At 40.8% G+C, this 11,327-nt stretch overlaps 1 protein-coding gene across 2 annotated transcripts in view; it reads left to right on the top strand.

Annotated features, from left to right (window-relative positions):
* Window positions 1-378: 378 nt before the first annotated feature.
* Window positions 379-11,327, top strand: part of CDK14 (cyclin dependent kinase 14) — a 618,912-nt gene continuing 607,963 nt past the window's right edge. For both annotated transcript variants that reach the window (XM_073809735.1, XM_073809734.1), the window contains exon 1: window positions 379-487. The gene's annotated coding sequence lies outside the window, so the exon portion shown is untranslated. The remainder of the gene's footprint in view (window positions 488-11,327) is intronic.

Here is an 11,327-nt window from a genome sequence, read left to right as displayed (position 1 = left end):
AGATTTTTACTTTTACCATTCACTGTTTTTTTAAACAAATACTAAATAAATGTGTTGCTATTACACATTCATGCTGGACAGTCACCACAGTGATCAAGTCGGCCAGAAGAAGAGTGTTTACTGCAAGGCTCTGGTTCTTGTTATTATTCAACTGTCTACATGAAAATTAGGTCTCCCTAGTAACTAAATTGTTTTAGCCATTGTTTTGACTTTTAACAGCCTTGGGAGTAAAATCATGTCAAATGTTTTACGTTATAGAACTTCCGAATTCATTCAACAAATTTTTATTGAGAACCTGTTATTGACCAGACACCATTTATTTATCATGAACATTAAAGAACACTATTTGGTTAATCAAGTATGATTTTTTTCTTACAGATACTGGTAAGAACACTTCAAAGACGTGAATGGGATTAATTCAGGACTGTTGCTCCTGACAGATAAGCCAGTCTACCTGCTGTTGAATGATGTGCAAAAAAGAAATTGGGTAAGAAGAAAGTTATTTGAATAAATTTTTTTTTGCATTTGTAGAGTGCTTTTGTTTCTCAGGATTTTTTTAACGAACAAAAAATCTTTTAAAATCCTCACAAGGACCTTAGGAGTGCGGCTGGGCAGCACTTTCCACATGATTCTTCTGTGGATGAGGACATGGAAATTAGTGAGGTTGTGTGATGGGCTTGCTTGGATATGCACAGGAATGCAGAAAGTCTGACTCTTACTATTTTATTTCAACCTGACCTCTAGAAGTAAGAAAGACTGACGACCAAACCTCTCTAACATTTTCTAAACTGTTTATTTTATTCACACTTGATTCTAATCTAAAGTTGCCTTTAAAGAGAAAAGAGCCCCACCTAGCTACTTGCTCAGTGGGATCTGGTATTCCATCTAATCTCCTTATGTTAGTGTATAAATTGACCAAGGTTAAGAGAAAAAAATCTTTCCTCAATGTTTGGGGATGGTGGAGTAGGACAATTTATCTGCAAGGTATAAAAAGGTAAGGTGTACCTCTGCTTTTTGGTGAGAAAAGTTCAGAAGTGAGTGTGTTTTGTTAATGAAAACTTCACAATACTTATCTTTGGCTAGAGATTAAACGTGGAAAGATCCACCCATTCATAATCATAGTTTTTGTAAAATTATACATAGTAAAAACTAATGGATCATAGTCTTCATCTGTTGCAGAAATGTTACAACTTTAATATTGCCCAAATGTGTATAAGTGCTATATTTCGAGCCATTGCATAATAATAATTTCTCACTTTTACCAAGCGCTAATTGTGTACTGTGTAGGCAAAACCTACACTTCTCCTGCATATCTGTTTTGTTCTCACACTACTGCCACACTCACAACGCTTCTGACACCAGACATGTGGGTTTTCTGAGACACCAGCTAGGTGTCCTACAGTGTAACTCAATTCTGACACTATCTACCTGGAGATGGCATCAGATGGCACAGGATAAGGACTCAGTCCTACAAGACTGCCCCCCTCCCCACCACTTTAGATGCCAATCGCAAGTAGTAGGTCCCCAGGTTACCCACAACTTGTGTTCAACTTGGCTACAAATCAGAGATTCCCGTGACCTCCTTAGATTCGATTATTTGCTCGAATAGCTCACAGAACTCAGGGAAACACTTACGTTTACCAGTTTATTAAAGGGTATGATAAAGGACACAGATGAACATCCAGATGGAAGAGATATGAAGGGCAAAGCATGTGGGAAGGGGAACGGAGCTTCCATGCCCTCTCCCAGTGCTCCACTCTCCCAGCACCTCCACGTATTCAACAACTTAGAATAGAAGCTTTCTAGAACCTCATATTTTGGGATTTTTATGGAGGCCCCATCATGTAGGCATGATGGACCATTAATTCCATTTCCAGCCCTTCTCCCCTCTCTAGAGAATGGGAGGTGAGCTGAAAATTCCAAGCTTCTAATCATGGCTTGGTCTTTCTGGTGACCAGGCCCCATCCAAGAGCCCACCAAGAGTCAACTTATTAGGGCCTTCCCTGGTGATGCAGTGGTTAAGAATCCTCCTGCCAACGCTGGAGACATGGGTTTGAGCCGTGGTCCGGGAAGATCCCACATGCCGCAGAGCAACTAAGCCTGTGCACCACAACTACTGAGCCTGCACTCTAGAGCCCACGAGCCACAACTACTGAGCCTGCATGCCACAACTACTGAAGCCCGTGCACCTAGAGCCCGTGCTCCACAACAAGAGAAGCCATCACAATGAGAAACCCATGCACCGCAATGAAGAGTAGCCCCCGCTCACCGCAACTAGAGAAAGGCCCGCACAGCAATGAAGACCCAATGCAGCCAAAAATAAATAAATAAATTTATTTTAAAAAAATTCAGAGTTGTTTTTAAAAAAAAAAGAGTCACCTTCTTAGAACAAAGGACATTGCTATCATCCAGGAAATTGCAAAGGATTTAGGAGATCGGTGTCAGGAACTGGGGTCAAAGACCAAATTTTAGAACAAAAGATGCTCCTAAGCTCTTATCACTTAGGAAATTACAAGTGTTTTAGGAGCTCTGTACCATGAACTAGGGGTAGAGACCAATATATGTATATTTTCTGTTATATCTCACATGTACGAAGACCTATTGTAAGTGGTGCAGGAGGTGGGAGGACTGAAGGAAAGAACATTAATTCTCCTGGCTTCTTCCTTGCCTGACCATGGGTTGGCAGCAGGGCAGCTTTCATGGGTGTGTGACCTCTGCAGTCAATAGGGCCCCATACTCAGAGGGGTCCTGCATTTGATTTAATGCTTTGCTGACACCATTTTGAAATTCTTAATTTTATCTCTGAATGTGTGTTTCGTTAGTAAAGTCTGATTACTAAAGAGGAGATACACGTGATACACGTTATGCCATTTCTGATTGCCCCATTTGCATACAGCATTTCCAGTGCTCCACGGGCATAGCATTCCTGTGCATCCATGACACTTGGGAGTTCACTGAGACTCAGAGCAAGGTCAAGGTGAACCTCTGCGACTGATTAAGCCCGAAATGCCTCTCCTTCCACTTGAACCAGAACAAACAAACAAACAAAAGGCTGTGGCATGCTAAGAAACCCAACTAACCAAGGAACTCTATCATATCCTTTCTTACTCATGTTACGTCCCTATATTAGCCAACCACTTACACTAAAAATGATGCCATAGAAGGAAAGGGAGGACAGGACAATCCATAGTTCCTTTTCCTTTCAGTCCCTCTTTACTCATTAGTAAGCCAAAGGCAGACAGGGTTGGTACAATGTGTGTGTATAAAGAAGTTAAATGGAATAGTTGAGTTAGTTCTGAGGGGTGTTTCCGCTGTTCCAGCAAGAAAACAAATGCATATGTTATGTATGAACTTTGAAATGTGAATTGGATAATTTTGGTGATTCTGCTGCATACAAGTTAAATGCTCTTATATTGCATTTAAAACTGACATTGCACAATGTAAGTGGTAAAGTTTGTGCTGATAATTTAAACTTTTAATTCTTTTCTTTACTTTAAATGGTGTTAAATGGAAAAAATTTAAAACATGACCAGTCAAGTGAGAGGGAAAGAAAGACTGTGGAAGAAAAGCTAAAGTTTTATATTTCAGGACCTTTAATTACATTTTTTTCTTGATTTTTCAGTTTGCACTGGGCTTCACAAATTTATGTACTTGGTTAACGGTGTCTGCGTTCCTCCACCCAAGGCCACAATTCCTGATGGTGGCCCTTTTCTACAGCTACAGGTCTCCTTGGGTGCCCAGAGCTGGTCCCTCTCCCTTGCTCCTTCAAGCCTGCGGCTGGTAGCACCTGCCACTCTTGCCAGTCCGGTGCGGGCGAGAGGGAAGGGGTATGGAGGGAAAAGAGGGAGATATCGCCTTCCCTTGTTTTCCTTTAACCTCTGCCCACACCTTTGTAAATCACTTTCATCATTCCCTCTTTTTTTTTTTTTGTGGTACGCGGGCCTCTCACTGTTGTGGCCTCTCCCGTTGTGGAGCACAGACTCCGGACGCGCAGGCGCAGCGGCCATGGCTCACGGGCCCAGCCGCTCGGCGGCATGTGGGATCTTCCCGGAATGGGACACGAACCCGTGTCCCCTGCATCGGCAGGCGGACTCTCAACCACTGTGCCACCAGGGAAGGCCCATCAGTCCCTCTTTTACACGCCTCCGTTTTCATATATTTTACTGTAGACAATTTCAAACATAGACATATATAGAGAAACTAGTATAGTAGATGCCCACATAGCCATTATCCGGGTTCAGCGATACTTCTTTCACTCCTTTGGAGTGTGCCATCTGTTTCTTGCTGGGATCCTGGCTGATATAGGGCCGTCCTATGCATTTGGACTACTATTCAGAGTCATTACACCCCTCTCTTCAACAGGGACAGCAACTATTCAGATTATTTCTGAAAAGAACCAAATTATCCCACAGATTAAAATGGAGGAAGTGGCTTTAGACATATTTCCTGCCTGTTCAGTGAAACTTGGTTCCCTAACTCCCTCCCGGGCATCCTAGCTCATCTTAAACCAGGCTTTGTTTCGTACACAAAGCTGCAAAGAGAGGGCATACTTGGTACCATTCAAAATATGTGAATCACATTAATCAACAGTGTTTATTCCCATAGATTAATAAATGCTTTGTCCTTTCACTCATGAGAGAAAAGGAAACACTTGGCAAGAATTTTTTCTTTGTGAGGCGGTCCTCTTTGTGAGAGGATTGATTACATGGTCATAGATCAGCAGTATATTTATCTTCCACAACTTCAGGAAAATAATTTTGTCATTAATGAGATTTGCTAGTAAAACAGAAAGGTCATATCCACAAGGATAGAGTCATTTGTAATATGAGACCCTGGTCTCTTAACAAGAAAGAGAATCATTTCAGTTTTAGTCTTTTTATTAGTAGACACAATAAAAGTAATGTACTATTCTAGAAACAGGTATTTGGAATTAGACTCTTTTTCATCACGTCCCATCAGGTGTACCATAGGATTGTTTAAATCAATAGGAAGCCAGAAGGAAGGGGTGCGGAAAGAACTAATATTTATTGAATGCCTTCTTTGTGTTATAAGTGCTCTCAGGTTTATTATCAATTTAATCCTCATAGTAATCCTAGAAGGCTGATGTTATTATTCCTGTGTTATGGAGGAGGAAAGTGAGACTTAGGTAGGATAAGTTGCTCCAAGGCCCACAGCTACATAATAATTAAAATAGCCACTATTTATGTATGGCTCTGCTTGACTCTATGCAAAGCACTTTACATTGAAATTTATGAAATTTAACCCTATGGGGTAAATCGCTTTATGCCCATTATACAGTTGAGGTGGGTTAAGCATCATGCCATGGTCACATCATTAATACTGGCAGAGTCAGAATTCTGAGTCAGTCCTGGTGGACTCAAATCCTTGCTAGTCTCACCACCTTCTGTCAGCTGCCAAAGAGATGGGTACACTGTTACAATTTCTTTTTCCATCTTGAACTTCTCTTCCTCTTTCACAATGTCCATTCAATCATTCTCGTTAGATCTTTCTCTTTGATAAAGGACACAAAAGCAAATGTGAGTAGACAGGTCCTTTGTCATCTTATTTCATTGTGCAGTCAGTCTCAACAGCTGGCCTGTTCTTTCCTTCATCATTTTCTTGTCTAACACAATTTTCTCCTTTCATTGTCTCCAGACATGTTCATTCAAGTACTCCTAAAATATTTTAAGAAGTAATACATTCCTCACCACATTTTTAAGTTGATGCCTAAAATTTTTATCATGTTAGGTTACATATATATATATATATATATATATATATATATATATATATATATATTCCAGTACATTATGAATGACATTTAAAAATAAACTGTCACATCTCTATTTGAATCTATCCAGTAGAATCTAAATATTATAACAATTTGATGCCCCATAATACTTTTAAAATACACAAAAATAAGTTCTTCTTTGTTCGTTTTTCTTCTTGAAATTGTATTTCCATTCCATTTCCTAATATATATTTTATACTTTAAAGTATTTCATGAATAACATACTTCTATGCAACAGAAATATGGAAATAATTTAAAATTTCCTGTGATCATAAGGTTCTGAGTGTTAGAAAATTCTGCACAATTTCTCAAAACATCATAAATATATTGCAAATACTGATGAATAATTATTAAACATAAAATGTAAAATTGTATTGGAATTGCAGATCTTAATGACATGAGTAAAGCCTTTCTCCCCCATGTATCCAGGGATAAATATACAGGATTTAGTGTCAATGTTGAATGTATGATTTGGCAAATAGAGGTGCTGAGAAGCTCTTCACCTAAATAAGTAAATAAGAATGATGGAGTGTTTTTTTTTAAAAATATTTATTTATTTATTTGGCTGTGCAGGGTCTTAGTTGTGGCATGCAGGGTCTTCGTTGCTGCGTGCAGGATCTGTTTTCTTTTAGTTGCGGGATGTGGGATCTTTAGTTGCAGCTTGTGGGGTCCTTAGTTGTGGCATGCATGTGGGATCTAGTTCCCTGATCAGGGATTGAATCCGGGCCCCCTGCATTGGGAGTGTAGAGTCTTAACTGCTAGACCACCAGGGAAGTCCCTGATGGAGTTTTGTGATAGCAGTGGGACTCAGTTCTTTGAATTCTTCTCAGTTATATACCAAAAATTATATGGTAATATATCATCAAGATTATTTTTAGTAATCTCTCATCTTGATGACTTAATTAGGTGTCCTTCCCCTTTTAAAAATAATTAATTAATTTTTGGCTGTGTTGGGTCTTTGTTGCTGTGCATGGGCTTGCTCTAGTTGTGGCGAGCAAGGGCTGCTCTTCATTGTGGTGGCTTCTCTTGCTACGGAACACGGGCTCTAGGTGTGCGGGCTTCAGTAGTTGTGGCAGGCAGCCTCAGTACTTGTGGCTCGTGGGCTCTAGAACGCAGGCTCAGTAGTTGTGGTGCACGGGCTTAGTTGCTCCACGTCATGTGGGATCTTCCTGGACCAGGGCTCGAACCCGTGTTCCCTGCATTGGCAGGTGGATTCTTAATCACTGCGCCACCAGGGAAGTCCTAAATAGTACATTCTAATTGACCATATTTAGAATTAAATATAAAAGAGCCAAAGTATTCTATAACTATGATTACAGATATAATCACTGATATTTGGAATCTGCTTGCTTGAGTAGACCAGATAATTAGAATACCATGTTAAATAAGCTGAGGTTCAGACCTATACAAGACTGAATGCTTTACACAGGGAAAAATTTCCATGGCTGAGAACTGCATTCTTAACCTGGGCCAGGTATTTCAAAAACATGCTGTTTCAGTCGTAAGAGAGCACAAGGAGGGGGTGGAATGGGTAGGGAGAGAAACATTACAGAAGACTTTGTGTAAACTCATCAGCACTGTTGGAAAAACAACACAAAACCACGATCAAGTCAATAACGTTATCTTTGGCCTATAAAGAACAGTACATTTTTTGGCCAACTATCATCCTCGATAATTTGTCTTGTTGTTACATAATATGTTTCCTTAAGAAAACTCAAAGAGCCCTACACAACTTATGTCATTTTCTTTATAACATGCTGAAGCCGAAAGCAGAAGGGAAGTTGTCTAGACCAGTGCTATCCAAAAGAAATATGAGCCGCATAAATAGTAATTAAAAATTTTCTAGTAGCCACATCTTTTTAAAAAAAGTAAAAAGAAATAGGTGAAATTAATTTGAATATTATATTTTACCCAATATATCTAAAATGTTATCGTATCAACATATAATGGATGTAAAATTTGGCCATGAGAGCTATACCATTCTTTTGTTGGTACTAAGTCTTTGAAATCTGGTGTGCATTTAACATTTAGAGCACATCTCAGTTTGGACTGGTCACATTTCAAGGGCTCAGTAGCCACATAGCATCTCAATTCTAGAGAATATGGAAAGGGTGATGGTCATAGAATCCAAAGTCCGGGCTTTATTGCAAGCTAATATCAATATAATGTGAGTCAGAGTTTGTCGTCATCCTGCTCAAAATCCTCCTGACTTCTTATCACTCCCAAAACAACAGCTAAACTCTTATCTCTGAGGCTGAGCATGATGCAGCCCCACCTTCCTTACCAACTATCTGACCTACCAATTTCCCCCTCACTCATTCTGCGCCCCCCTGTCCCCGCCCCCATCTCAGGATTGTGGTACTTCCGCCTCCTTCAGCTTGGAATGCCTCTTCTCCTGCCTCAGTCCCTGAATTCATTTAGGTTTTTGCCAAAATGTCATCTCAGGAAGGCCTGTGACCTAAAATAGCTCTCCTCTCTAGCCACTCTCCAGAGTGATCTCTTGGTATTCATTACACTAAACACTGAAAGTACACATGCATTTTAAAATTTGTTTACTATCTATCTCCTCCACTAGAAAGTAAGATCTATGAGGGCAGGAGCGTTGTCTTGTACACTGTTGGATCACCAACACCTGGAATAGTGCCTGGCACACAGCAGGTGTGTTGAATAGATGAGTGATAATGTTATCTTTGGCAGATCATTTAGAGGGTATAGTGCAGTGTTTAGGAGTGTACAATCTGGAGTCAGACTCTTTGAGATCAAATTCCAGCCTGTCTGCTTACTGTCTCCGTCCTTTTGAGTAACTACTTAACTTCTTTAAACTTTAGGTGCTTCATCTGAAAAATGTGGTTGTCAACAGTAGCATCCATTTTGTAGAGATGATGTTGCTTTGAGAATTAAATGAGATAAAGTAGGTTAAGTACCTAATTCAGTATCCCACCCATAAAAAGCACTCAAGAAAATTTCCTGTTATTATCTTTTAAACAGTGATTAAAATGAGTGCCTTGGCTCCCATGTATTCTTCAACCTGCCCCACTGCTTCACAGACACTGCTCTTGTCACGGTTACTAACGGTCCCTCCTCTTTGCCTCTGCAGTGTATGTGTTCCCTTTCGGCTCCTTGGATACTGTTGAACATTCTCCTGCCTGACTTCTGTAGTACACAGAACTTTCTACTGCCTCTCTGCCTACTCCCTTTTACTCCCCTTTGCTGACTGCTCTTCCCCTTCCCTTGTTTATATTAGTTCAGTCTCTGTCTTTGATGCTGGTTACTCTACGCCCACTCCCTGAACAATCTCACCCACTCCCAGGACTTCAATTGTCATTTCTATGCTGCTGATTCCAAATCTCCATCACCAGCCTGGCTTTCTCTCCTGAGCTCCAGGCTGTATCTGCAATGGCCTTATAGCCATTCAGCTATTGAATATCCAATACTAAAATCATTCTACTTCATCCAAACCTGCTCCTCTTCTGAATTTCCTATTTTAATAAACAGCTCCCCACTCACCCATTGTTCAAACCAGAAAATGCAGTATGTATCAGTCTTGAGTCCTCCCTCTTCCATCCCACAATCCAATCCGTCGCAATCTGCATACTTCTACCTACCCCTGTCGCCATACCTGAGTCCAGGCCAATTTCCTGTCTAGATTCCAGGCTAGACTAGCTAAGCTTCCTTATAGACACCACTGTGTCCATTCTTTCCTTCCTCTACTTCTCCACAAAGTAACAAGAGTAATCTTTTTTCTATTTTTGGCTGCGTTGGGTCTTCGTTGCTGCGCGTGGACTTTTCTGTGGTTGTGGTGAGCAGGGGCTACTCTTTGTTGTGGTGCGCAGGCTTCTCCTTGCGGTGGCTTCTCTTGTTGTGGAGCACGGGCTCTAGGCGCACGGACTTCAGTAGTTGTGGCACACGGGCTCAGTAGTTATGGCTCGTGGGCTCAGCGCAGGCTCAGTAGTTGTGGTGCATGGGCATGTGGGATCTTCCCAGACCAGCGCTCGAACCCATGTCCCCTGCATTGGCAGGCGGATTCTTAACCACTGCGCCACCAGGGAGGCCCCAAGAGTAATCTTAATAAAATGCAAATCTGATCTCACTATCATGCTCAGAGCCTCATTGCTTAGAGCTCCAAGGTGATGGGTAGCTCCCTATTGCCTTTAAGATAAAGTCAAATGGGGGGGGGCAATTTAATTATATATGTTTGAGAAGTTATACTGGCAGGCTTGTTACAAACAAACAAAACAGCATTCCTCCAACATACCCTCTCCTACAGCACTGTTCACTATTTCTTGTGCTTCAGCCTCCCCGGGGGCAACCGCTATCAACTATTTTACCTGATTCTTTTGGGATTATCTCCGTATCTCTAAAGAACGTGTTTACATTGCTATTTTAAAAAAATTTCAGTGACTTCCACTCTAGAAGATGAAGATTTAGCTTATTTTCACTAAACCCTATGATACCCACCACATACATAAACACTTTTTATTCCTCATCTTCTCAACATGGCCATGACTTAACTATGTTGCCTTCAGTAGTTACACTGATATGACTTTGTAAATGTTATTCACATCTGAGCCAAAGAATACTATGCTACAAATACTTTTTCTTTATAACTTTTTTTTTTGAGTTAATAACTTTTCCCCCCCGTAACTTGGTTTTTGTAATAAAGAGGCTTAACTCCATTTTTGATATTTGACTATTGGAAGCTTTCAACCTCCATCCCTCTTCCCTATCTTCCCACATCTGGGCAGCCAAGATGAGAAGACTTGTGTAGGCCTTTACCTCTAAGAGCTGATGGGAATTTCAAACAGGGCAGACTTTAGCCCATGTTAGGGTAATTCCCCACCATGCTGGCTCCACCTTTTAACCACAGTGAAAGCCCCAAATCACCCCTCATCCTTTGTCATTTTCTCATCAGACTCCTGCATGAGCCCTTTCCCTGCTGGGAACCCCTAGCTTAGTATTAGTACTAAGTATACTTTATTTATAGTCATGGGTGGGTGCATCGTGTCATGTGTCTGGACATCCAAATAAATTCCTAAGTGGGAGATCATGCTCACCTCTGGGCAGACTGATCTATGTATTGATATATACTTATCATCAATACATTCCCAAATTGCCCCACCCCCAGTTTTAAGAAATCTTCCTTCAACATTCTTTAAATGCCGGTCATTCTATCCATGTAATTTTCTTGGTGATCTTTCTCCAGGGCATCTGCCCTGCTCCAGTCCAGCAGATTGGTTGATCTTTAGGCTTCCTTCGGAGCTGTGGTCTTAGATTTTCCCTTCACCATCACCCTGACTTTCTCATGTATCAGAATCCCATTCCCTGGATTCCATTTTCTCTTTTCTTATTTTAGTTGAATAAATTCTCTCATAGCTCCCTGAGAAATGGACCTGTCAGATTTTTGACCTTTCACGTCTGAAAAAAATCTATATTCTGCCCTCCCACTTAATTAATAATTTGGCTGGGGAACTCTACATTAGAAATCATTTCCTTCTACTATTTTCTAGCATCCGGTGCAGCTGTTGAGAAATCTGAA

The sequence above is a fragment of the Tursiops truncatus genome, chromosome 9 (assembly GCF_011762595.2).
Source record: "Tursiops truncatus isolate mTurTru1 chromosome 9, mTurTru1.mat.Y, whole genome shotgun sequence".
Lineage (NCBI taxonomy): Eukaryota > Metazoa > Chordata > Mammalia > Artiodactyla > Delphinidae > Tursiops > Tursiops truncatus.
Note: the sequence above shows the minus strand (reverse complement) of the source record. Positions and strands in the feature narration are given on the sequence as shown.